The 25,477-nt window shown below is 41.5% G+C and overlaps 1 protein-coding gene and 1 long non-coding RNA gene across 4 annotated transcripts in view; one reads left to right on the plus strand and one right to left on the minus strand.

Annotated features, from left to right (window-relative positions):
- SLC7A2 (solute carrier family 7 member 2) overlaps positions 1-2,733 on the minus strand; it is a 76,916-nt gene extending 74,183 nt beyond the window's left edge. The window contains exon 1 of one of the 3 annotated variants that reach the window (XM_045454859.1): positions 2,582-2,733. The gene's annotated coding sequence lies outside the window, so the exon portion shown is untranslated. The remainder of the gene's footprint in view (positions 1-2,581) is intronic. The other 2 variants (XM_045454880.1, XM_045454870.1) reach the window with 2 other exon arrangements.
- A 106-nt stretch (positions 2,734-2,839) lies between these two features.
- On the plus strand, positions 2,840-24,963 carry LOC123586049. The gene is made up of 4 exons (XR_006706571.1): positions 2,840-2,977; positions 3,378-3,460; positions 7,293-7,461; positions 24,915-24,963. It is a non-coding gene; the product is annotated as an uncharacterized LOC123586049 (long non-coding RNA).
- The last annotated feature ends 514 nt before the right edge of the window (positions 24,964-25,477 follow it).

The raw sequence follows: 25,477 nt of genomic DNA on the forward strand, positions 1-25,477 counted from the left end.
ATGGGGGAAGGTCAGAGAGAGAGGGAGACACAGAATCTGAAACAGGCTCCAGGCTCTGAGCTGTCAGCACAGAGCCCGACGCGGGGCTCGAACTCACGGACCATGAGATCATGACCTGAGCCAAAGTCGGACGCCCAACGGACTGAGCCACCCAGGCGCCCCAAGTTTTTTTTTTTTCAATCAAGGCTTTATCAGTATGTTTTTGAATACGCAGATTAAAGGTGTAGTATGGGTTAACCACGCAGATTTTGCAAACCATTTAGATGAGTGGTCTCACGTAAGTGAAATCTTACCGTTAAATGAGTTTTTCAGTATTCAGTTGGATGACAAAACATTCAAATGAAGCATACAGTACTAAGCATGTGAATGTTGAGAAATAGATTCAACTGAAAATTTGGCTTTTGTTTTAAATGCCTATCATCCAGTAAGTGGCCTCTAAGAAGCCAGTCCTTAAGAATCAATGTGTTCATATCATGTTTGGGGAAATAATAAAACACACAGCAAGGTAGGATGTTTTCAATATTCTGTTCTGAAACTTGGTCACTGAAGGGCATCAAAATAAAACTAGCAGATGACCCTGAACACTTAAAAAAATACTTATATAGGTAAAGGTATATGGAATAGCAAACAAATAAAACAGAAGGGAAGACAGAAACTAGGCTAAGTAGAGAAGCCACCAAAGAAAAATGATGAGAGAAAGCCCATTTGAAAAGTGGACTGAAAGAAGAAGAAACGACCATAAATGAGGGCCCAGGTCTGGCCAAAAGAGCCAAGAAAAGCAATGACAACTTCAGCAAGGAAGCATGAGAAGACAAGAGAAGGTGGGCCATGTAGAATGGAGACTAGGCACTCCCACTCCGCAAAGGGGAGCCGGCTTCCAGTGGAAAGCAAGAACTTTAAAATTCTTCAGGTGCATATGTCCAAAACCCAAAAATATATGAGAATATGAGATGGAAAACTCTAGAGTATTCTGTCTTTTCAACCTTGTTTCCACTCCCAGCCTCCATGCTCTTTTACAGACTCTAAGTCCAGTGATAATGCTTAGAGACTTTGGAATCCAAAGGACTTTGCTGACGATGTGCTGAAGAGGCCGAGGATTCTGCAAACTGAATCCCAGGAGATACCAGACAGAGTTTTACTCGCGTCTCCAAGGCCACATCACACCCTTAAAGATTAAAAGGCTTTAAGGTAAATGACATTCCTCAATCAAGGCATGATGTGGAAACGAGAGGCAAGGAAGAAAAGTGAAAAAATCCTAATAAATACTGTGGCCTCTCAGCATTAACACAGAGCAGCCAAGTAGGAAATCTGTAGTAAAGCAAAATATTAAGAAAATGCATATGCTGTTCTGCACTAAAACACTTCATATCAAGCGTCAGTGCAACCAGAAGAAAAAAAAGGGTTTAATAGTACAAAGGGAAAAAGCAACGATAAGAAAGCTTATAAAACTATTATTACCCTGTCCATCCCTTAGACAAAGGAGCACAAACACAAATACTTGTGATTTCCTGGGGAGATAATTATTAAGGCTCAGTGAGGAAAGAGGTGACTGAGGTTTTGCAAGAGTGCAAAAGTATCAAGTCAGAGGTCACATACGCACTTACTTGATATGCCAGGCCCCCGCCAACGTTCAGAACGCTCCTAAAATCTGACGATCCTCCCTCATTCAAAGATGAATGTTTTCTGTACTTGCGACTAGATAAATCTTATTACCAGTCCTAAGAGTCCCCTAAACGCTTTTGCAGGCAGTTCTGCATGAATACTTGAAAGTCTCAATAGGTTGGACCTTTTTACTCCCGAAATCTGGGCACTGTTTCCACTTATAAAGACTTACAGGGCTCCATGAGAGTACTTTTAAGGCCCTTTAAGATACCGTCTTTGAACACGTTGCTCCATCGTCTGGATATACGTGTTGGAAAGTTCTCCGCTGGAAGGGTATTGTGAGGCGATGGGCTAGGTGACTGCCGAAGCATCAAGAACGGCATTTCGAGTTCAAAGCTGAAGACTCCAGGCAGTAGGCTTTAAGAGTATAGCCCGTCCCTGACGGGCTTAAAACGGTACCTCTTTACTTTCAAACACACACCGCGACGGGCCATTTTACCTGTCCTACCCGTCCCGGTCAGGTCTAGGACGTGAAAGGCTTCCAGGGCTCCAGGCGCTGTTCTATATTTAAATCAAAACTCTCTGGAAGGCGACTTCGGGGACCCCTCAGTGTGCCCTCCCGGAGACGGGTGCCCAGGGCCCCTCTCCTCCCCGCCCCGGACAAGAGTGCCTCAAGGGCCCCCGCAGGGTCTCCGTGCCGGCCGTCCCCAGCCCCCGCGACCCGCGCAGTCCCCGCGGACCCCGACGCCTCACGGCACACGCGACCGCGCGGGGTTGGCCAGGGCGAGGCACAGCCCCCAGGGACGAGGGTCTGCGGCGGCAGCCCCCTCCCGCGGCCCCGGGGCTCTCCATCTCCGAGTCCCGGCGGCGCGGCCTCGGGGCCCTCGGCGCCCCAGCCCGGCCCTTCCCGTCCGGCCCCGGAGCCCAGGCCGCCCCTCGCCTGCGGTCCCTCCGCGCGACCGGACCCTTGGCAACTTACTGGGGCGGTGCTAGGGTCGCGCCGAGGGGGCGGTGGTGGGCGAGCGGCTCCGGGAGGCTGAAGGAGCGGCCGCCGCCTCGCTGGTCCGCGCGGAGAGGAGCGCCCCGGGCCGCTGCGCTGCAGAAGGCGGGCTGGGCACGTGGGCGCCCCTCTGTGTAGCCGTGCGGGGGGCGGGGCGCGGGGCAGGGCGGGGCCGCCTCCTCCCTCCCCCGCGCCGGCCGCCCCCCGTCCCGGCCGCGCGGGCCAATCCGCGGGGTAGGCGGCGTCCGGCCGCAGCGCCGCGGGGGCGCTCTGCAGCCCCGAGCGCGGGCACCGCGGCCGTGCGCTCCCTCGGGCTCCGCCCGCTGGGCGCGGGGCGTGCGGCCGGCTCCAGGGGCGTCGGGTCTGGGAAGCAAGGTTTGGCTCCAGGGAGGAGTGAATTCCTGCCTCCCTCGGGGGACCCAACCTCCGGGGCGTTGCCAAAGCTCTCCGGGGAATTCTTCCAAGTGGGGTTTTTGTCCCCCTGTTTACTTGTCCTGCAGAGAAGAATTTGTAAATAAGAGTAATCATAACATGCTAATGATAATGACAAATAGAAGCCCAGACGGGTATGCTTTGTCCAACAGTACTACTTCACCAGTAAAAAGCGTGAAAGTTTCTAAAAACGTGCAGCTGCTATTCTGAAAATTCCAGTAATATGAATAGGCTGTCATGACACTTTGAGGGTGGGCAATAAGAAAATGATACTTGCTTTTTCCAAAAAAGAGCAGAAGTTACACAATCAAGGTTTCTCATACTGCGCTATTGTTTATTTTAGGAGTCTCTGGTAAGATTGAAGTCACAGTGTGAAACCGTTGATTTGAACCCAAAAGGGGACAAAACATGGGCCTGAAGTCAGCAGTGAGTATATGTTATTATTTCTGTTTGATAGCAAGATCCACCGTATTTTGTTTGACGTGACGGTAAACATCCTTTTTATTCACCTAATAATACTATTAACTTTGGCGAAGTGCCAGGTTCATATTGATGCATTACACATATTTTTAATGTGATGTTCTAAATCATTCTTAACTTCTTTAAGACGGCCGTGTGTTACCAACAGAATCTCATTAAAGATTTGGGACTTCACTCCAAAAAATGCTACATGCACAAAAGCTCAGTGACTATTTCCATTGTTGAGCAACTCAGGAAGCCAGGCAACAGAGCCCACTGAAGAGCTAGAAGGTCCAAAGTGAACCATGGCTGCAAGGATATTTGTTTTCTGTTCTGTTAAATGTCCTAAGTAAGAGTTTTTATCAATATAAACTTAGTTTTACAGTATAAAACAGATTTCTCAGGCAAATAATCATTAGTGATATAGAAGGAAGTGATACGTGGTGAATCTGACACAAATGTACTCATCCCACGAGGGTTGGGAGGCATTGCACCAAGGGGTGAAGAAGACTTAAGAGAGTGTGTCTAATTTCTAAGGGCAAGGGATCTGATATAAAATTTTCTGCCCCGTTTTTCTTAAAAGCAATAAATAAGGGTTGCTATTTTAATTTAAGAGATTATTTTCCTACACATTTTTATCTAAACACCCTGAAGGGACAGTCTGTGATGAGGTTGCATGATAATGATTTGAGGTAAACGAATCTACCTGACATTTAAAAACTGCCAATTTAGTCAGAATACCAATCTTTGAGTTTATCTAGTAATCTGACTATCTGATTTTGGTGCTTCCTGAAACACGAACACATTGTGTGCATATGTATGAATAATAAGCTGTTTCATCTCTAAGCAAAAATGAGCAAGTCATTTCTAAGAAGCACAATGTTTGATATAGCTCTCTTGACGCACTAGAGTTCGACTTAGGTATTCCTTTTCCTGTCTGAAGTTATTGATTAACTATTTATCTCACATCTCATTTTTGGTTACTTCTCAACTTTTAAAATGTGTTCAGATGAAGAAAGAATAGAACACTCACAGATCTATTATTTTGAGTCTTTAAGATGGACTATGAGAGACAAGGGAAACAAAAGAGTTAGAAACAAAACATTTGAAATGGGTGAAGCTATTTTGACTTCATCTGCGTTTCCATTTGCACTACTCTGTTCCTACTACCCAGAATGGAATTTGCATCTTCTTCCCCCTTGAATACTGTTTTCACCCACCTCCTTCTACCTCGTCCTGTCTGGAGTCTACACTTTTCACTTTCATCCGTCTACCTTCCTCCTTAGGAATGAAACAGAAAATCCAGCTTAGTCATTTTCAGCAGCAGGAGTGATCTAGGTTGTTGTCTTCCAAAGATTTCAGAAACATTTGTGCATATCGGAACTGCTAAGTTTTATGAAATTGCAGGGGATTTCAAGGGACTTTTGTGGCTCAATAAGTTCCACACCCTTTACTCCTACACTCGCCAAATACAACCAAAGTAAATTTCATGTCCGTGAACGAGGGACTTACTTGCAACTACCAAGACCTGAGTTGATTCTTGTAAGTTCTAATTTGACTCCATTATCTGGAAGCTAGTTGAACTAAGACAAAAAGCTAAGATCCCCATTTTTTTTTTTTTTTTTTTAGATCTTTGGATACTGGACACTGTTATAATTGAATTGGCTTGAAAGACAAAAAGGATTGGATCTGAGTTTCAGGCCGCTAGGGTTTCCAGGACTTTTCGGGCTAGTGTTGTTCTCCATTCCCCTTTCAAAAACGTGTCAAAACTTAAAGGCAATTTTCCACTGGATATGTTCCATGTTTGCCCATCCCTGAAGATAAGCAATAAAATAGTGAAAAAAATGGTGGGAAAAACCCACAGTAAATCCTTAAAAATTATCTTTTAAATTTGTATTTTTCTGCTTGTCTTTTAACTAAGACCAAATAATGGTTTCGCAACGGTTTTTCAGTCCTGTGCTGCTCTCCCTACGAATTTCCCTGCATCCTGTCCCTTGGCTTGTTTCTGGGGTTTCTTTACATTGGCCATTAATCAAGAATCACCCAGAGCTCCACCCGCTCTGTGCTGGTCTCTGTTTCCTTCTGCCAGGATTCCTGCTGGGACTGTATCTGCTGGAAAAAGTCAGCTTTCTCAATCCAAACGTCTTCAGTCGGCCTATTGGTCTAAGGATTGAAAACCAGGAGTTTGGAAGAGAGCTCAGCTAATGTAAATCCTCTTTGTTCCTTCAGCCTTGAACAAGATTCTAATTGCTTCAGAGATGGCTTCCTAAGAACGTCCAATGGACTTTTCTCTGTTCTTATTCTGTCTCAAATTCTCTCCTGCTTGCTGTCCCTGTTTTGAAATGGTCTCCTCCACCCTCTTGACTTCTGTGATCTCTTCATTTTTTTCCTACCATTCTTATGACTTTTTGTCCTGCTTGCTGATTATGGAACTCTTAAGATTAAATTTTTGAATCATTCTTGTCTCTATCTGCCTTCACAATCGTAAGATCCTAAGTCGCAACTAACTTAATGGCGTTGATCCGAAAAGCTACTTTACTAAGCCTCATCTTTCATCCTGGCTCCAAACTGTGTCTCTGGTGAGATGAATTTCCCAGCGCCTGAAATTATATGGTTGAAAACAAATCCCTCTCTTTCTTACACTCGTCTCCCTCTCTGACTTCCATCTTACTATTCTCCTGATACTCTAGGCTTAATACCTTGAGTTATTATTTACTTGTTTCTCTCCTTTATTTATTTTTGTTCTGTCATCCACAAAGTTCTGCTACTATTCCTCTGTTTGTTTATTCTTTATAACGGAAACACTCCTTTCTTTTGACTTCTGTGAATTTGTATCCTTAATCTCTATCTTCATCATGTTAAGAAATACTATTGTAGTCTTTTAAAAAACTTTTTATTGATGATAAAAACAAACTAAACTCTTCTGTCATGGAAGTCTCCATCAATTGCTTCAACACATTTCCTCAAATTATCATTCACACCTGTGCTGTCTGATATGGTAGCCATTGGCCACATGTAGCTCTTGAGCACTTGATTTGTGACTAGTCCAAATTGAGATGTGCTGAAGAGTGAACTACATACTGAATTTCAAAGACTTAGGACAATCAAAATCATGTAAAACTGTCTCATTAAGAGTTTTTTTCCCATTGATTACATATTGAAATAATGTTTGGGAGATCCTGGGCTAAGTAATGTATATTATTAGAATTATTTTTACCTGCTTCTTTTGATTTTTTTTTTTTTTGTCAACGTGACCGCTAGAAAATTTTAAATTACAAATGTGGCTCATCTTATGTTTCTATTGGACAGTGCTCTTTTAGATAATCGGCGAGCCAATTCTGGGCTGGACACTGTGAAACAGATCAGAGGCAATTTTTAATAAGGAAAGAAAAGTTCAGACAGCCCACCTTTCACAACCCAGCTGAAGAGATAAGACATTGATACAACCAGAAGGCAGACACCAAATGAGGCAAGAGGATTCCCCTTGCGGGAGCTTAGAGGAGAGAATTGGTCAGAAATACCTTTTCTGAAGAAGCAGGATTTCAAAAGATCCTTTCAGGGTAAATAGTATTTCTTTTCTGCAGCGGTACAAGCAAGAGGGAGGCATTCGGAGATAGAGGAGGTAGAAAGCACCGAGTAGGCCTGGGGTAAAATTCATCGACCGATTTGTCTGGAATGAGCACTGTGCCCTGAAAGGGACTCAGGTCCACACAATCTCCTGTGCCTCGATGCACTCAATCATCTCCAGAATGACTTCTGCCTGCTTTCCATCAACTTCTGTCCTACTGCTTCCTTCCAGACTGTACCATACTCCGGACTTGAAGCTAGAAACTAAAAGTATATGCACATTGCCAGCCAGATCTTTACCCTGCTTCTGACCAAGCTTCTGGAACGTGTGCTTCAAATGCATGCTCCTGGACAATGGCACAGCATGGTGTTTTCACTGAGGAAACATTCTCCTCAACCAGGTAATCCTTTGAATGGAGAGTCCCACCCATGTAAAGAACAGGGCTCAGTGTTTATTTAAATTGCCACCTACCTAGGTTAACCAACCATTCTGATTTGCCTGGGATTTTTCCAGTTTCAGCACTAAAAGTCCTAGGCCTCAGGAAACCCTCCAGTTCCAGAGAAACTGAGATGGTCGGTCCACCTCACCTACTCTGCCATATTTCAGGCTCTGACTTTGTTTCTTATTTCTAGTCCCTGGCCTCCTGCTAATTTGCTTTCTCTGGCCACACCAGTGCTGACTTGACAACATTTTTTCTTAACCTCGGTTTTGTGATTTCTGTGGGGGAGAGAGAGGGTCACCATTCTTCCTATTAAATTCATTCATCTTCCATTTTAAAAACATGTCACTGCATAGTGTAAGGAGGAAAGGCGTTATATACTCAATCAAATCAGGGGAGATATTTCAGTTCCAAAAAGTGGGAACAGAAGTCCTACATGCAACAAGACTCATCTCGTCATTGGAACCTAATTATCTATGTCAGTTCCATGTTCTCCTGGGACCACTTCCTGCACCTCTGAAGCCGTGCTTCTCATGTAAGTCGTTTTCTTGTTCTCAAGGGCTATCAGCTAAGGGACAGCATCAGAATGAAGTGAAAAACCCCTAGATAAGAAATTCAGAAAAGCAGGTTCAGTTCTAAGTTGTGGCAGCAAAAGGGTTACGTGGTTCAGAAACTTCTAAGTCCAAAGGAATGAAGCCACAATGATGAAAAGGGTAGGCTGTGGGTTTGAACTTTTAAGATACTGAACTGACCACCCATGTCACAGATTCATAAAACTAGCTGTATTAGAAACAGCCACCCCAGGGGCGCCTGGGCAGCACAGTCGGTTAAGTGTCCAGCTTCGGCTCAGGTCATGATCTCATGGTTTGTGAGTTCGAGTCCTGAGTCGGGCTCTGAGCTGACAGCTCAGAGCCTGGAGCCTACTTCAGATTCTGTGTCTTCTCCTCTCTCTCCCCCTCCCCTGCTCATGCTCTGTGTCTCTCTGTCTCTCAATAATAAATAAATGTTAAAAAAAATTTTAAAAAATAAAATAAAATAAACACTAAAAAAAAATTTAGAATCACCTACCCCAAAGTTCTAGCATCAGTCTGAAAAAATATCGAAATTCCAATTTCTACTTAGCAACAACTTCTTGCACAGGGCTGTGAATTCTAAGTTGCAAAACTTAAGTCTCAAAATATTCATGTGGAAAATGTTACTGTCTAGCACCTTCCAGGGCTTCTTGGTAGCCTGGTCAAAAAATTAAATTCTTTGAGGGGCGCCTGGGTAGCTCAGTCGGCGAAGGGTCCTACTCTTGATTTCAGCTCAGGTCAAGATCTCACAGTTTGTGAGATCCAGCCCCGAGTCTGCCTCCGTGCTGGCACGGAGCCTGCTTGGGATTCTCTCTCCCTCTGCTCTCTCTCTTTCTCTCTATTTCTCTCAATAAATGAATAAGCCTAAAAAAAAAAAAATTAAATTCTTTGAGATCAAACAATGCAAAGTAAATGAGCCTCTGGTGGTGGAGGGAAGGATGGACAGTTGGCTCCCTGCGAAGCATGACTTTGATGTGTTTGACTGTCTGGCTTAGACTCGCAAGATCCACTCCTTAAAAAAGCTCCATGGGTTGTTAATGTGCCCTGAGACCACAGGGGCTACGTGCCTCAGAGAGGATATTTCAAAAGATCCCACCCGTTCTGCTTTTATATTTGGATTGGCATGAATTGATGCCTCTTGGCTCATTAGTCTTTTTTCCCCCTTTTGTGTCCCAGACAGGGAGGCAAAGTCTGCTTTAACGATGAGCAGTCTGGTCCACCACACTTCTTCATAACAAGTCAATGCTGGCTCACTCAGGGAGGGCCAGAACACCTGGGATTCTCCCTTAATTATACGGGAGAGTTGGAGCTGCTGACTCTCAGTGGCTTGTCCCCTAATCTCAACTATCAAATCAGACCACACTGTGCAGAGCAACCGTGCATTTTTTTCCAGATGCTTAAGAGGAAACGTGGCCTTTTGTGATTTTGCATGGAACTGGAGGGAGAATTCTCTCTCTCTCTCTCTTTTTTTTTTTTGGATTATTTTGAGAGAGAGAGAGAGAGTGTGAGCGTGCACGTGAGCAGGAGAGGGGCAGAGAGAGAGAGAGTGAGGGAGAGAGAGAATCCCAAGCACATTCTACACTGTCAGTGCAGAGGCCAATGCAGGGCTTGACCTCATGAACCGTGAGATCATGACCTGAGCCAAAATCAAGAGCCTGATGCTTAACTGACTGAGCCACCCAGGTGCCCCAAGAGAACTCTTATATAACCGGGCTAAACCTGAGTAGGATTCTGGCCTAATCTGGAAAGCACTCCGGTTCTGCTTAGGTTAATTTTTATCCTTCCCCAAATTTAGTCCTGTGGCAAAAGATCATGAAATAAAAGGATACAATTGAAGGGCACCTGGATGGCTCAGTTGGTTAAGCGTCCAACTTGGGCTCAGGTCATGATCTCACAGTTTCTCGGTTCAAGCCCCGCGTCAGGCTCTGTGCTGACAACTCAGAGCCTGGAGCCTGTTTCAGATTCTGTGTCCCCCTCTCTCTGCCCCTCCCTGCTTGCGCTGTCTCTCTCTCTCTCTCAAAAAATAAATAAACATTAAAAAAATTTAAAAAAAAAAGGATACAATTGCATACAGAGGTACAGTGAAAAGTATAAATCAATCCTATTGGTTGCTGACTTAACTAAATGTATAATTTTGAACAAAAAGTTCTCAACTGCATTTTTTCAGTTTCTTTTTTCTGAGCAATGGGAATCATAATACTTTAACTCCTTCAAAAGATTGTGAGGAAATACACAGGCACGCAAAAACTGAACAAGTTAAGTCACTGAGGTTTTACTCTTGCATCATTTCATACCCCCATCAGTTTAAACTTCAGTTCCAGAAACGATTTAAAATTAAAAACCTACCAGGGCCACCTGGGTGGCTCAGTTGGCTAAGCGCCCCGCTTCGGCTCAGGTCATGATCTCAGGGTTCATGGGTTCCAACACCACATCAGGCTCTGTGCTGACAGCTCGGAGCCTGGAGCCTGTTTCGGATTCTGTGTCTCCCTCACTCTCTGCCCCTCCCCCGCTTATGCTCTGCCTCTCTCTCTCTCTCTCTCTCTTTCTCTCTCTCAAAAAACTAAACATTTCAAAAAATCTACCTCTTAATTCTTAGGTTATACATGTAAAGCATGTAATGTAGCATTATATTTAACATTACATGGAGACAAATAAAATAGGGTTTTAGAAACTGACCTTTTAAACCAAATTAATCTGTCCAGATAAGCCCTTCAGCATTTCTGAAGCATGACCCGTGACTCCATGGACTGGCCAAAAGGACTTCCGCATGATGGTCATGCTTCACCCCCTTCTTCTTTTTTTAAATTGAAGTATAACTGACAGACGACATTGCATCAGTTTCATGTGTATGACATAGCGATTCAACATTTGTCTCCACTGCAAAATGCTCACCACGATAAGTCTAGTTACCATCTGCCACCATACAAAGTTACAAAATTCTTTTTCTTGCGAAGGGCAGTCTTGAGATTGACCTTCTCGGCGTATTTCAAGTTTACAATACAGTATTATTACTGACTCTTTGCACCGTCTGTGTGTTACATCCCCATGACTGATGTATTTTATAAGTGGACGTTTGTACCTCTTGATCCCCACTGCTTCCCCTTCTCCTGGCCCTGTGTAGACCTTCTTACTAGTCTTCTCACAATGTGGAGCACCTTAGTGAAAAAGTAGCTAGCAGAAGAAAAATAGGAGAGGAGAAAAAAATCTTGAAATGACAACATTTTAATTTTAAGCTCTCAAGTATATCAGAGCCTCTGCTGGTATGTAATAATTTCTGAAAGGATACAAAGAGATGTCTGTATTTTGTTAATATGTGCATGTAAGTATGGCTCTCGAAAAAATCTATGGGGCCCCCAGTTCTATGGCAGAAGCTGCCATCTCAGCCTTCCAGGGAGGCCAGGCAGCTAACACCCAAATGTGAATCCAGACAGGCATCGGACCATAATGAGGTTGGGGAGGAAGACAAGGGAACTTATAAAGCATTCCAATACAAAAATTTAAGAACACTGAGCCAGATAGCAAGACACAAATATAGCCCGAATCATACCTCAGGGCTGCAAATTTTCAACGTCTGCTCTAAGGTTTACTTATATAATCAAGACAATTGAAATCGTTTACCAAAATTATTTTTTAAACCCCATTCGCTACAGGCTTAGTAGATATTTAGTATTCTGTAATATTATAATACGGTTTTCAATTGAAGGTACTGTTTTAGTTGTTGATTTTTAGATGAATACAAGGTTTAGTATAAATTTCTTTCAGAAAGTTACATAACATTTCCCATGAGAAACTCCACTTGTTCATGTGGGAAACTTACAACAGAGTTTTTTAGCAGTAAGATTGTGCACGATCATCAGAATAGCAAAGTGATCTTTTTTAACTGAGTGCATATTCTAATCCGCCTCTATGAATTATGGGAATAAAATCTTTGAAGTATTGTTGAGGAGGTCATCTTGGCTAAATTGAACTTGACAGAGCCCCTTTATCTAGTTCCAATGTGATTATACTTTGAGGCACATATAGAATCATAGAGAATACTGGTTTAAAATATGATTCAGTGAGTACATTCCGGCATTAGATAAAGCAACTCAGGACAATGAAAAGAGCACTGAATAAAAGGAAATTTGACATCAATAATTTAACATTAACTTTGCGGGGCAGGGGTGTTCAACTTGACAGACTGTTTCACATCATTTTATATTTAAGTAATTTGGCAGTAATATCTAAAAGAGGAAGCATTCCTGTTACAACTACATGTTGTATAGTTGTAAACCCACCCAACGTGTTATATGTTGTAGACCCACAAGGCGCCATTCACGTGGACAACAATGTAAAAGCCATCCCTCTATTTGGAGTACAATTTACTCAGCCATAGAAGCCTCATTGATGGATGATTCAGGAGTTAAGTAAGCTCTTCTGCATAGGTACAGCAGAACAGAAATCTGCCCATTTAAGTACCCAAATTTAAAGTGCCCATGTGTGCATGTATGTACATATAAATATATTTTTAATGGAGTTTTTAAATTAGTGTAAAATTCCCTGGAACCTTAAAGAGACTATGCAGAAGGAATTGTCTTATACCTTTGGGTCAGGCTTAGGAGCATATCAATAATTAGAGTACTGTTTTATCATATATATTATCCCACTGGTTATTGAAGTGTGCATGGTTGACGACATCTTCAACAGTGTTTTAAAGAATGTTGTTGACATGTCTTTAGAGAAAAGACAATTTTCCAGGATCCTACCTTGGAATTTCTCAGAAACAAACACTTGAGACAAGGATTTGACTGCAAGAAATTTATTTGGGAAGAATAAGGGAATGGGGAATTAAGACAGGAAGGAAAGGGAACAAATAAAAGGTGTGATATCAAGAGGAGTGCACCACAGGTGAAGGGGCCCCTCAGTGGCTCCATTGATTAAGTGTCTGACTCTTGATTTCAGCTGTAGGTGATGATCTCAAGGTTCGTGGGACAGAGCCTCAAATCAGGCTCTGCACTGACAGCTCTGCTTGAGAGTCTCTCTCTCTCTCTCTCTCTCTCTCTCTCTCTCTCTGCCTGTCCCCTGCTTATGTGCGTGCACTCTCTCCCTCTCCCTCAAAATTAATAAATAATTTTAAAAAATTACATCACATAGAGGCACACGGCACTATTGGAGAGCCCACAGACTCCAGTTGAGAAACTGCCGTGCTGAACTGGCAGAGTTTTGTATCCATTTTAAGAATGTACGAACTCGTACTGGCCAATGTGGGAATTTGGGTTACAGAATAGAACGTGAATGACGTAAACCTTGACGATACAAAAATATAATGAATCCAACCTAGTATGTGGGGCTGGAAACATGCAAATGTCTAACTGTAAGTGCTGAGGTCATCATCTTTCAAAACATCCCAAAGTTATCTGTAGATATCTAAAGGAATTCTGTATTAATAAATAAGTAATAATAAATGGGTAATAAATAAGGTATCTAAAGGTACCGATAAGATCATAATAATATTGTGATATTGAATATTCCAACTTCTTAAAGATTTTTATTTTTTCTTGATTTTGGAGACATTTTTAAGAAACATATTTTTAATAAAGAAAGACTAATCTCAAATTTATCAGTTCTATCAGTTTTTCATTATGAACTTTTTCTTTGGTTGAATTACAGTTATACTGAATACCGTTAATTAAAAATAACATGGGGGCGCCTGGGTAGCTTAGTTGGTTAAGCGTCTGACTCTTGATTTTGGCTCAGGTTGTGATCTCAAGGTGGTGAGATCAAGCCCTGGGTTGGGCTTCCTGGCTGGGCATGGAGCCTGCTTGAGATTCCTCTCCCTCTCCCTCAACCCCTCCCGTGTGTGAGTGTGTGCATTCTCTCTCAAAAAATAAGCAAATAAAAACATTACTGACTTAAGAAAATTACATGTACACCATGATCCTAGTGTTTTTTTGTTTGTTTACTTGTTTTGATTTTTTTCCTCTTTCCCTTCCTTTTTTCTTTCAGCAGAGAGAGATGGCTGGAAGTTACTTACTTTTGACTATTTAATTTTGGCTATTTTATTTCTGGGTGATAGGAATTTGGGGATTTTAATTTTCTTTAGATTTTACTTGAATTTTTATAATTAACACATTTTTACATGATAAAATCAGCAAAAGTATTGGGGAAAATAATGTAATTAAGCTTAATTGCCATTATTTGTCTTTAATTATGTCATAGCTTCTGTACTGATCTAAGATCAAGACATATTTTTAATCCAATCCTGATTTTTTAAAAAAATTTTAACTTTTATTTATTTTTGAGAGACAGAGAGAGGCAGAGCATGATCGAGGGAGGAGCAGAGAGAGAGGGAGACACAGAATCCGAAGCAGGCTCCAGGCTCTGAGCTGTCGGCACAGAGCCCTATGCAGGGCTCAAACCCACGAACTGTGAGATCATGACCTGAGCTGAAGCTGGACGCTTAACCGACTGAGCCACCCAGATGCCCCAATCGTGATTATTGAACCAACCTAATTTCTAGAGGCCAAGTGGTCCAGGCACAGTTTTATATTCATTTTTTAATAGTTCCTTTTTAGCTTTTGGGTTTTAATTAACTGAGATGAATCTCTTCAGCCCAAAGAAATGAAAAAGACTTCTTATTCTTTATCTAGTTCTGGTTGAAATCTATCACTCCTCTGTGGCTGAACTCATTGTTTCAGCTCCTGAAATCTATTGATATGATTAGAGCTTATCGAATTAACAAACCAGAGCCAACGTGACCCTGTGACAGAGTGGTCCTCCAGGAGCCGCAAGAAACAGAGTGGTTAACCCCCCATGTAGTTCTTGAAATGGAACTGGACAAAAATCAAAACCATATAAAGGAAAAAGGCAGTTTTAGGGTAAATATGAGCTCAAATGTCAGACATTAAAGTTCTATATCTCATGAAATGTAATGTCCTAAATTACATTCCTTGCTAATAAATAGGCAGCAAAAAGCAAGAATCTAGAACATCCACACAACTAAAATACCATTTTACTCGAAATATAATACCTGCCTCAGCTACAACTGCAAGCTCCCCCCAGTTCAGGTGAGGTTAAATTCAGCCGCAGAGTTCACACGTCAGAGCATACAAGGACTCATGTCTATTAAAAACAGCCATATGCCTGGAATTCTGCTGCCGCTGTGGCAGGGTAACAGATAGTAAGTGGGATTTTTCTTGTTGTCCCAGAATTGCTGTTAAAGCCAAGCCTGCGGCAAACAGGGGCTGAGTATCCTACATTCTAAGTTCAGAGACACCAGCAGTTGGGGCCTGGGTGAGAGATGTGGGCTTTGGCAGGATGTGACATTCATGGAAACAAGTGATTCCCAACCTTCTCTAGAGCCAAGGATGGGGATGACCCAGGAAAATCATTTCTAAAGATGGGAAGGAGAGATTAGCATGGAAGCTCGCTATTTAACATATATTGGGTCAACAAACTGGGCGACCTGATTGGCTGCTGGCGTAAGAGAATAAAGAGGTAATGTTGGTGTGGGGCTGAGACGCTAAGGGAGCTAAAATCCCACCAGAAACCATACTGAGTTCTTGGTTTAAGAAGAGGACAGAGCTTGACCTTCATGTGCCCACTGACCAGAGAACAGCATTGCAGGGTAGATTGTCAGCATTGCCAGGACCGTGGCAGTGTTGGAGACAAGGAGGTGGACACATTAGAGCAACTTGATACGAGGTTACCAGCTGGCTGGAAGTTATGACCAGCTCTTGAAAGGGGCTACCAATGACTAAGGAAGTTTCTCCAAAGTGATCTGTCTTCAACTATTCCCACCAAGACAGTGAACTAGAGTGGCACTTGAGATGGTCTACAGAAAGGGACCGTATCCCTGCAGATTATAGTAATGAAATGTCTGTCTGTCTCTGATTCTCCAAAGTCAGAAGTCCATCTCGTGCCTCCCTCTGTTCCCTAGACTGGCTCCTCTGTTGGGGTGAAGAGAGGTGGCTAGCTTTGAAATAGATATGAGATTAAAGTTTTGAAATGAACTGGATGGGACTTTTGGCCAAGATGCTCAAAATTGTTGGTCATTATGGAAGTGCAAATTAAAACCAAAATGAGATACCAATACATTCCTATCAGAATGACTAAAATCAAAAATATTGACTATTTCACACATTGGCTTGGAGGACTTGGAGGCACTGGAACTCTCAACCCTTTTGATAGGATTATACAAATATGTTGGAAAACAATTTGGCAGTTTTTAAAAAATACATTAAGCAAATACCTATAATATGACCCAGCCTTTCCTCAATTAGGTATTTATCTAAAATTTTAAAAGCAAAGGTGCAATGAAAAATTAATAAAATAAAATAAAATAAAATAAAATAAAATAAAATAAAATAAAATTAAATTAAATTAAACTGAATTTAAAAAGGGGCGCCTGGGTGGCTCAGTCAACTGAGCGTCTGACTCTTGATTTCAGCACAGGTCATGATTCCAGTGTCGTGGGGTCAGCTTTGAATTGGGCTCTGTGCTGAGGGTGAAACCTGCTTAAGATGCTCTCTCTCTCTCCCTTTGCTCCTCTCCCCTGCTCATGCTCTCTCTGTGTCTCTTTAAAATAAAATAAAATAAAATAAAATAAAATAAAATAAAATAAAATGATAAATAAAAGCACAGGTGCCCATATAAAAACTTGTACACAAATTTTCACAGCAGCTTTATTTGTAATAACCCCAAACTGGAAACAACGCAAATGTCTGTCAACATACAAACAGATATACAAATTTTGGTATAACCATATAATTGAATACAACGAGTCAAGAAAAAGAGATGAACTATCGGTACACACAACAACATGGATAAACCTCAAAATATTTGTGCTGAGGGTAAGAAAGCAGAGAACAAAGTGACTGCATGCTGTTTAAGGGAAGGAGGGGTTAGGAAGGGGTAGGAGTGAGAGTTTCCGAGGGGCAAGAGGGAACTTTGCAGAGTGATGGTTGTATTCGCTACCTTGACCTTGGGGACAGTTTCACAGATGCTTATATGTGTCAGAACGTATTGAATTGTACCCCTGAAACATGTGCAACTCATTCTATGCCAATAACACCTCAATAAAGCAGAAAAAAATAAAGAACTGTATGTAGCTATAGGAGCTAAAATGAGACTTATCTAATAATCAAAGGTATTGGAAAGTTATGGAATTGGCCTGAGAGAGAATTGAGTCCCTCCTCAGACAGAAATGGAGTAGGTTAACAAACACAGTTGGGGGGACTGCTATTCTTTATAGTCTAGTGAGCTCAAATTTTGCAATACACATTGGTTACAAAGCTAGCCATTCATTTGCAGTCACCAAATGCTACAGCCAACCCAAAAGCCCCACTACTCTATGGTATCTTCATAACCCTATGTTAGTTCTGCTAGTTCATTTTCAAGGTCTCTTGGCCAATGTGTCATGTGCTCAGGCTCAGGAATTAATCTCATTTATTTTCCCTCAGGGTTCTGAGACACTCAAGAAATAGACACCAATAGAAACTGGGGTCAAAATATTATCTTTGATTCATTATAACTGAATTGGTGAATTAACTTGGACCTAAGGTTCTACACCTCCACTTTTGATTTGAATTTATTTTACCAGAACCTTGGACAGCTTAATTTCCTCCTCATTTTTTTCAGTACTGCTCCCCACCACCAAGGCTGAGACTACTGTAGTAGATTCACATAAAGAAACAGGTGCAGAGAAAGAGAGAAAGATTCTGTCTGTTCAGGTACTAATATGGCACTGGGATGAGCTACTTGAGAAAATGTTTGGAATTATAGAATGAGTCAAATGTCATTATAAGCATCAAGCTGGCTGCTGTCCCCTGTAAATAAATAAGTGGATTGGCATTCAGATGCCATGTTTTTTGTTTTGTTTTGTTTTTTAATTTGCTTCACACATCGCTAATATCAGCACTAATCTCAGTACATGTTTTTTCAGCTGATATCTAGTTTATTAAATATCCTTTAATTGAAATCTATCTCCTTTGCGGTGCCTGAATGGCTCAGTTAGTTAAGAACCCAACTCTTGACTTCGGCTCAGGTCATGATCCCACAGTTCATGAGTTTGAGCCCCACATCGGGCTCTGTGCTGACAGTATGGAGCCTGCTTGGAATTCTCTCTGCCCCCACCTCTCTCTGCCCCTCCTCTGCTCTCTCTCTCTCTCTCTCTCTCTCTCAAAATAAACATTTAAAAAATAAAATAAAATGAAATGTGTCTTCCCCCATAACAAAGTTGTCTAATACATTTCTTTCACATATATTTCAAGAACTTCACCATAATTATTGAAGTATAAAGCAAAATATGACAGATAGGAAGACATGCACAAGATTTGCTCTTTCATTAAAACACACTGATGCAAAAGTGTTGTGTCCCTTGCTCATTTAATTTAGGGATATTCAACCTTATTACAGACAGAAAGTGAGAGAGAGGGGAACAATTCAATTAGCAAGTTCCACCAATTATGACTCTGTGGTTTAAAGGTACATATATTTTGTATACTATGGTCTCTAAATGCAATCTGTCCAACTCATGCAATGCCAACCAAAAAGGAGTAATCTGTCCCAGTGTTGGAGGAAAAACTGGTCTTGTAATGAGTAAGAGATTATTTGTCTCTTGTATGGTGACCGATGACATCCCAACATCACCATCGCAAGAGATTTTCAAGGGGAATGCTGTTGCTTTGTCTTTTGTGCTACCTATTAACCCAAACCCCCAGATAAGACAGTGTCTTTGTAATATTTGCCATTCACCAGTGGTATTTAGTAAAGAGATTTGGGGAGGAGATAATTCTATTTTCTCTCAGCATAATATTTGCCTTCGACTTCGTAGCTGGTTTGCCAAGCTTTATTGACTCATATGTGAGGCTTACCTATTTTTTGTCTCTTCTACAAAGTACAATTTCGAATATCTTTGTATTTTGTTCTCTTCTCCATCTTTAGCAACAAAACTAATCAATTTTATACTAGAAGGTATTATTTTGTACTCGTTCTGGAAATAGGTTCACCAGAGGGGTCATTGAACTTTTTGTTTTAAGGTTATGAGAGCTTCCATGGCTTTTTGCCATTCTGACAAAGTTTCATAACAAACAGTGACCTGGGGACTCTGGGTGGCAGGATTGAACAGTGTAATAAGAAAGTTTTCAGATATTCCCAGGATCCTTCTCCCTCTTTTTTTTTTTTGTAAGATTCTTCTTATTTACTTCTATACAAAATCATCTTTCAGATTCATTTGTCCGAACTCATGCAATGAATATTCTATATTCATGCTGATGTGTTGTGTTCTCTATTTGCAGTTATGACTTTACTTGGAATTAGATGTTTAAAATATTATTTATTTATTTTTAAATGTTTATTTATTTTTGAGAGAGAGAGAGAGAGATTAAGAGAGAGCATAAGCAAGGGAGGGGCAGAGAGACAGGGAGACACAGAATCCGAAGCAGGCTGCAGGCTCTGAGCCATCAGCACAGAGCCTGATGCAGGGCTCGAACCCCTGAAACATGAGATCATGACCTGAGTTGGATGCTTAACCGACTGAGCCACCCAGGTGCCCCAAAATATTTATTTTTAATAATTACTCTTGGGCTGTCAATCTATTTTTGATCGATTAAACTAATAACAACATAATTTTAGATTAACTAACATAAAGAATTTATACCTTTACACTTGTACTTCTCCTCACACTTGAGGTTATTTTTGTCACAATTTGCATGCTTTTTTTATTGTGTAACTACTAACAGAATATTGTAGTACCATTGTTTTTCTACATTCTTTTTTTCTTTTTAGTTTTAAACTAGAGTTGTAAGTGAATTATGTACACCATTACCTTGTTGCAGAATCTAACTATGATTATCCATTTACCATTACCAATGAGATTTACACTATCTTACTGTGTTTTTATTATGTTAATTAGCATTATTTTACTTCCACTCAAAGAACTCCCTTTAGCATTTCTTGTAAGGCAGTTCTAGTGGTAATGAACTACCTCAGCTTTTGTTTGCTCGGGAAAGTCGGTATCCCTCCTTCATTTCTGAAGGACAGATTTTCTGGGTATCGGATTTGGTTGATTGTTATTTTCCTTCAATATTTTGAATATGATGTTCCATTTTATCCTGGCCTGAAAAGTTTCTGTTGAGAAATCTGCCAATTGTCTTATGGAGTTCCTTTGCATATAACTTCTCTCTTTAGCTCCATCTGGGTTCAACCTATTTGAAATACTCTGGGCCTCACGGATCTGGGTGTATACTTCTCCCCCCAGATTTTGGAAGCTGTCAACCATTATTGCTTTAAATACACTTCCCACCCCCTTCTCTTCTGGAATTCCCGTAATATGAGTACTGTTTCTTTTCATTGTGTCCTATAACCCCCACAGGCCTTCTTCATTCTTCATTATTTTTTCTTTTTGCTCCTCTGACTGGATTACCCTTGCGTCCTCAACTCCAAGTTGCTGGTTCTTTATTCTGCATGATTGAGTCTACTTTTGAAATGCTGTACTGAATTCTTCAGTTATTTTCCAACACCAGGATTTCTGTTTTTCTTTCTTTCTTTTTTTTATGGTTGCTATTTCCTTGTCAAACTTCTTTTGTTCATACTTTGTTTTCTTAATTTTGCTTAGTTATCTGTCCGTGTTTTCTTGTAGTTCACAAAACTTCTTCGAGAGCATTATTCTGAATTCTTTGTCTGATAGTTCATAAATCCCCACTTTTTAGGGTCAGTAATTGGAACTTCATTATTTCATTTGGTGGGTACATATTTATCTGATTCGTGTGTGTGTGTATGTGTGTGTGTGTGTGTGTGTGTGTGTGTGTGTGTGTGTTCCTTAATTCCTTCCATTGATATCTACACATTTGGGTAATGGGACTCCTCTTCCATACTTCACAGGTTTGCTTTACCAGAGACCATTCTTCACCAGTCAGCTTAGTTTGGATTTCTGGGTGTGTCTACTGATAATGTCCTTGGGCAGATAGAACTACTATTATGGTCTGTTTTTGTGCAAGGCAATTGTTTGAGCTCTGAGGACAGGAATGAGTGGGTGTGGGGGGGATGCCACTGACTAAGAATACTTGCCTAGGACTGCTAGCTTGATTCCTTACCCAAGTGAGCTGAAAGATGGGCTCCATGGTTGGTTGGGTTCTCTGGTTAGGCTTATTAGATGGTTCAGGACTAGATGAGACTATACATTAGCTTCCTTGCCTGGGCAGGGCAACAGGACAGGACTCAGGGCCTGTACACTCATTGTTTGGGGACCTGAATCAGACCAGAGCATGCACTGAATTCCCTGGTCAGATGAGGCCACTGGTTTTGCTCTGCAGATGGGGGAAGCCATGCAATATACTCTCTGTTCAAATGTTGCTGCACACAGGGCTGTTGAATTGGCTACACAGCTGCCCCTGTGCTCTGGTTATTTTCCCCTGTGGGAGAAGCTAAAGGCTATCTTCAGTAATTCGAGTGTCTATGGATTAGATTCCCTGCCCATACACAGTGGGAAGGCAGCTCTAAACCTAGTAAAGCTCTTTGTTGTCTTTTCTCAAGCCAACCTGAACCCCAAGTTCCCTAGCCAAACAAGGTCACTGACTTTGCTCTGTAAACTATCAGCTCTGCCTGCTTTTCTTGAGCCTTGAATGCTGCTGAGCTGCACAGCTTCTAAGAGTTGTCACCAACCCTTCTGGTCAGAAAGGACCAGAAGACACTCTCCACAGTGGGTGGGGCTGTGACTTCACTTCTTGCCTGGGCATGGGAAAACCTGGCTGTAAGGACAGTAGAATTCCTTGTTTGAAAATTTGAACCAAGTAGATATGCACTTTGCCAAGTTCCCTGGTCAGATTGAACCTCTGACTCAGTTGTGCAGAGGAACAGAGCTGCTGGTTGGGATCATTACCTGAGCACTGCAGGTATGAACTCCATCTGCCAAGATTCTTGTGCTGGTTGTTACAAGACCCTCCCTCCTTCTTCTTCACAGTCAGATTTTCAGTGGTTGAAATCCCAGGTTTCTCTGCAATCCCCATGGTGTGAGATCAGAGTAGGGGCTCCCACAAAGTGACCCACAATACTGGAGAGGGTTGGGGGTAGCCCTTGGGTGTTCTTTTCCTACTGTGGGAACGAGAGGCTCAGGAGAGACCTTTCCATGAGACTGGCCTGGGAAAAGGATAATGCTGGCACATTTAGCTGCTTCTCTTTATAATGCAGTCTGTCTTGGTCTCTGGGGTCCAGGAGATGTTTGGCCTCACCCCTATGTTCTAGGATTCAGTGGTGATCCATTCCTGAATAATTGTTGGTTGTTCTTCTTGTGAGGGAAAGCAAAGTCGGGAATGACCTGTGTTGTCCTTGGTGTCTTCACTACCAAGACTGATTATAAAAAGAAATCCAATCATCAAAGAAAAGCCCCCCCCACACACACACATTTTTCTCTGGTGTCTACTCTCCTGTGAACTTCCCTGATAATAGAAAAGTGAAATGTGTAACATTTTCAATACTCTAAGAAGTATGTGCCTATGTGAGCAGGGGAGTGGATATTACCAAGCTTGGATTAGGTAACTTCTTAAGATTATTCTTTATGCTTTGCTTCACTACTACCTCCAAGAAAACGAGGCAAGTTGCAACCCAAGGTGTCGTAGGGTAGTGGAGAACCTGGATTTGTATTCTTGCTGTTTGGTGTTCTTCCTGTCCATTGGTAAAGCACGCTGTTGTCATAGAACCTTTGAAAGCTAGAGCTATGGGGAGTGGGGGCAGTGGGAGGGGCTCTGGCTTAACCCTGTGCAGCCATCTCATTTGTCACAAAAGAAAATAGAAACATGGATAGTTTAAATTGCCTTTCCCAAGGCTATAAGCCTAGTTAGTAGAGGAAGGTAGAGGGGAAAAAAACCCCAAAACAAAGTATCGTTTTACTTCTCAAAGCAAGTTCCATGACATAGCCTCTATGTAAGGTAGGGAGGTTCTCTGGAATTTCTCCAGTCCACTGGATATCTTGACTCCAGGGAAGAATGTAAATGGCAGGGCAGATGCACCACCAACGCATCACCGCTCTTGTAATGAAGGTGGTAGGTGTCCTGTGGGTCAAGGTTGAAGCAGTTGGCAGGAGAGTGGTTCCTGCCTCCAACATGCTTCAGCACTAGACAAATATGGGATTTCAATATTTAGGACAACTTGTCCTTTAACCTTGTGATTTCAAACAGAGATGTGAGTGGAAATGTAGGTGGAGAGACAGTGAGACAATGACTAGGCATTTGTCAAAACCATTTGTCAACTAGTTGAAACGTGCCACAAGCCCGTACAAATACAAAAAGCAAAGTACCTGGGGTAAGTAATTACAAAAATACTAATTTTCGAACATTGCTTTATCCATCTCTAATGTATTGCTTGATTTTTCTCATCAAGAATTAAAGCTACGTCTTTTTTAATGGTCAGGAGAGGTTAGGGTAGGTCTCTACAGTTAGGTGAGGTTAAAAAGAGAACATTATACAGAAGGCAAAGCTTTAAACACAACTTAGGGAAAAATAGAGTAAGGCTAAATAATTTTATTGTCCCGTCTGGCAGCCCTGTGATTAGTGATAGCAAGGGGTGTGTGGAGGGGGTGTGTGGAGGGGTGTAGCTGGGGAGCTGCAATCACTGCTTTCTATCTGGTGTTGACGTAGGTGTCAAAAACCAGCTGACAAGCTTGATGTTGGGCAATTCTTGTGATAACTTAGTTCAAGCTTCTGCTCTTAGGCAAACACAGTGAAAAACAGACTGTAAATGTCCACGCGCTGGAAGTTCCAGACACTAATCAGATTTTGCTGCATGTATGGTATACATTTCATCTCAGCTGACGCTTAGGCTGGGGCAGTGCAAGGCAACATGTGCCTTCTTATTCAGAAACCCGCCAGTGACAAAGTCCCTGCTTTGTACCACGCACTGTAGTTTTTTTTGTTTTTAATTTTTTTTAACGTTTATTTATTTTTGAGACAAGAGAGAGACAGAGCATGAACAGGGGAGGGGCAGAGAGAGAGGGAAACACAGAATCTGAAACAGGCTCCAGGCTCTGAGCCATCAGCACAGAGCCCGAAGCGGGGCTTGAACTCACGGACCATGAGATCATGACCTGAGCCGAAGTCGGACGCTTAACCGACCGAGCCACCCAGGCACCCCCCATGCACTGTAGTTTAATGTGATTATGAAAACACAGGTTGGGCTAACATGAAACAATGATTTTAGGGAAATATATCACAGTGGTAACCTGATTTTGTGAGCGTAAAAGGGAATATTATGACACCTCTGCAGGGGTTTGAATATAAAAATGATGCCTAATCTGCTGTGACCATAGAGTTCGCTATAAAAAAATCATTTCAAGAATATGCCTTTACATTTCTCTGGAAAAAAGTAGACCTTTCTAAAAATGGCAGAGAATACATACATAGACAATTTCTTTTCCTTTGGGGTACACATAAACTTTTGCTTAATAAAAAAATAAAAGATAATCCCGTGTGATTCTGAAGTATAATTGATAATATGTCTGGCACTTAAAAAAGTAAACTTTGTAATAAAGGAAGAAGGAGTTACTGGGGTTTTGAGTTTCTTTGTCAATAATCATGAAGTCTTATAATGCTTAGAAAATTCTTTAAGGCAATTGCATTGGTCACTATATGGTTCAGAGAGAAATATGGGGCTTTAAAAAAACCCCAAAACACCGTACAAGCAGATAAAACTTACAGAGTCTACTTTCCAAGAGCTTTCAGTTGAAAATAATAATCAAATCAACATGTAGGGAAAAAAAAATTCAAATATGAAACATTACAGCAAAATACAGATAATATAGCAAGATCCACATTCCTGAACCTCCTTCTTTCAAACACAATAGTTGACTTTATATAAATAATTGTTTTCCAGGACACCTGGGTGGCTCCGTTGGTGACGTGTCCAGCTCTTGGTTCGGCTTAGGTCATGATCTCACAGTTGGTGAGTTCGAGCCCCGCATTAGGCACAGACCCTGCTTGGGATTTTCATTCTTCCTCTCTCTCTGCCCCTCCACTGCTCTCTGTCAAAATAAATAAGTAAACTTATACAATTTTTAAAGAATAAATAAATAAATTTTTCCCCTCATATCGGCTCATTAACTCCTAAAGGAAAGAAATACAGTTAACTTCACATCCACTTAAATTAGTATATTTGAACACAGGACTTTTTTTTTTCCTTTTTAGTTTCATGTATTTAATAGAAATCCATAAGCAATACAATGGTGATCCATAAAGCCTAAAATTAAAAAAAAAAAAAAAACTATTCTCAGATGAGACATTAAAATAAGGAAAAGTAAAATTCAACCGTGTGCCAAGTTTTGACTAGAATCCATTAAAGGATACAAATGAAAAGGATTCCACTGAGTCTGCTTGAGGAAAACACTGTACCATGCTTTTCCCAGAGCATATGTTTTGACAACCACTGTTCTACTTGAT

Source organism: Leopardus geoffroyi, chromosome B1 (genome assembly GCF_018350155.1).
Source record: "Leopardus geoffroyi isolate Oge1 chromosome B1, O.geoffroyi_Oge1_pat1.0, whole genome shotgun sequence".
In the NCBI taxonomy this organism is placed as follows: Eukaryota; Metazoa; Chordata; class Mammalia; order Carnivora; family Felidae; genus Leopardus; species Leopardus geoffroyi.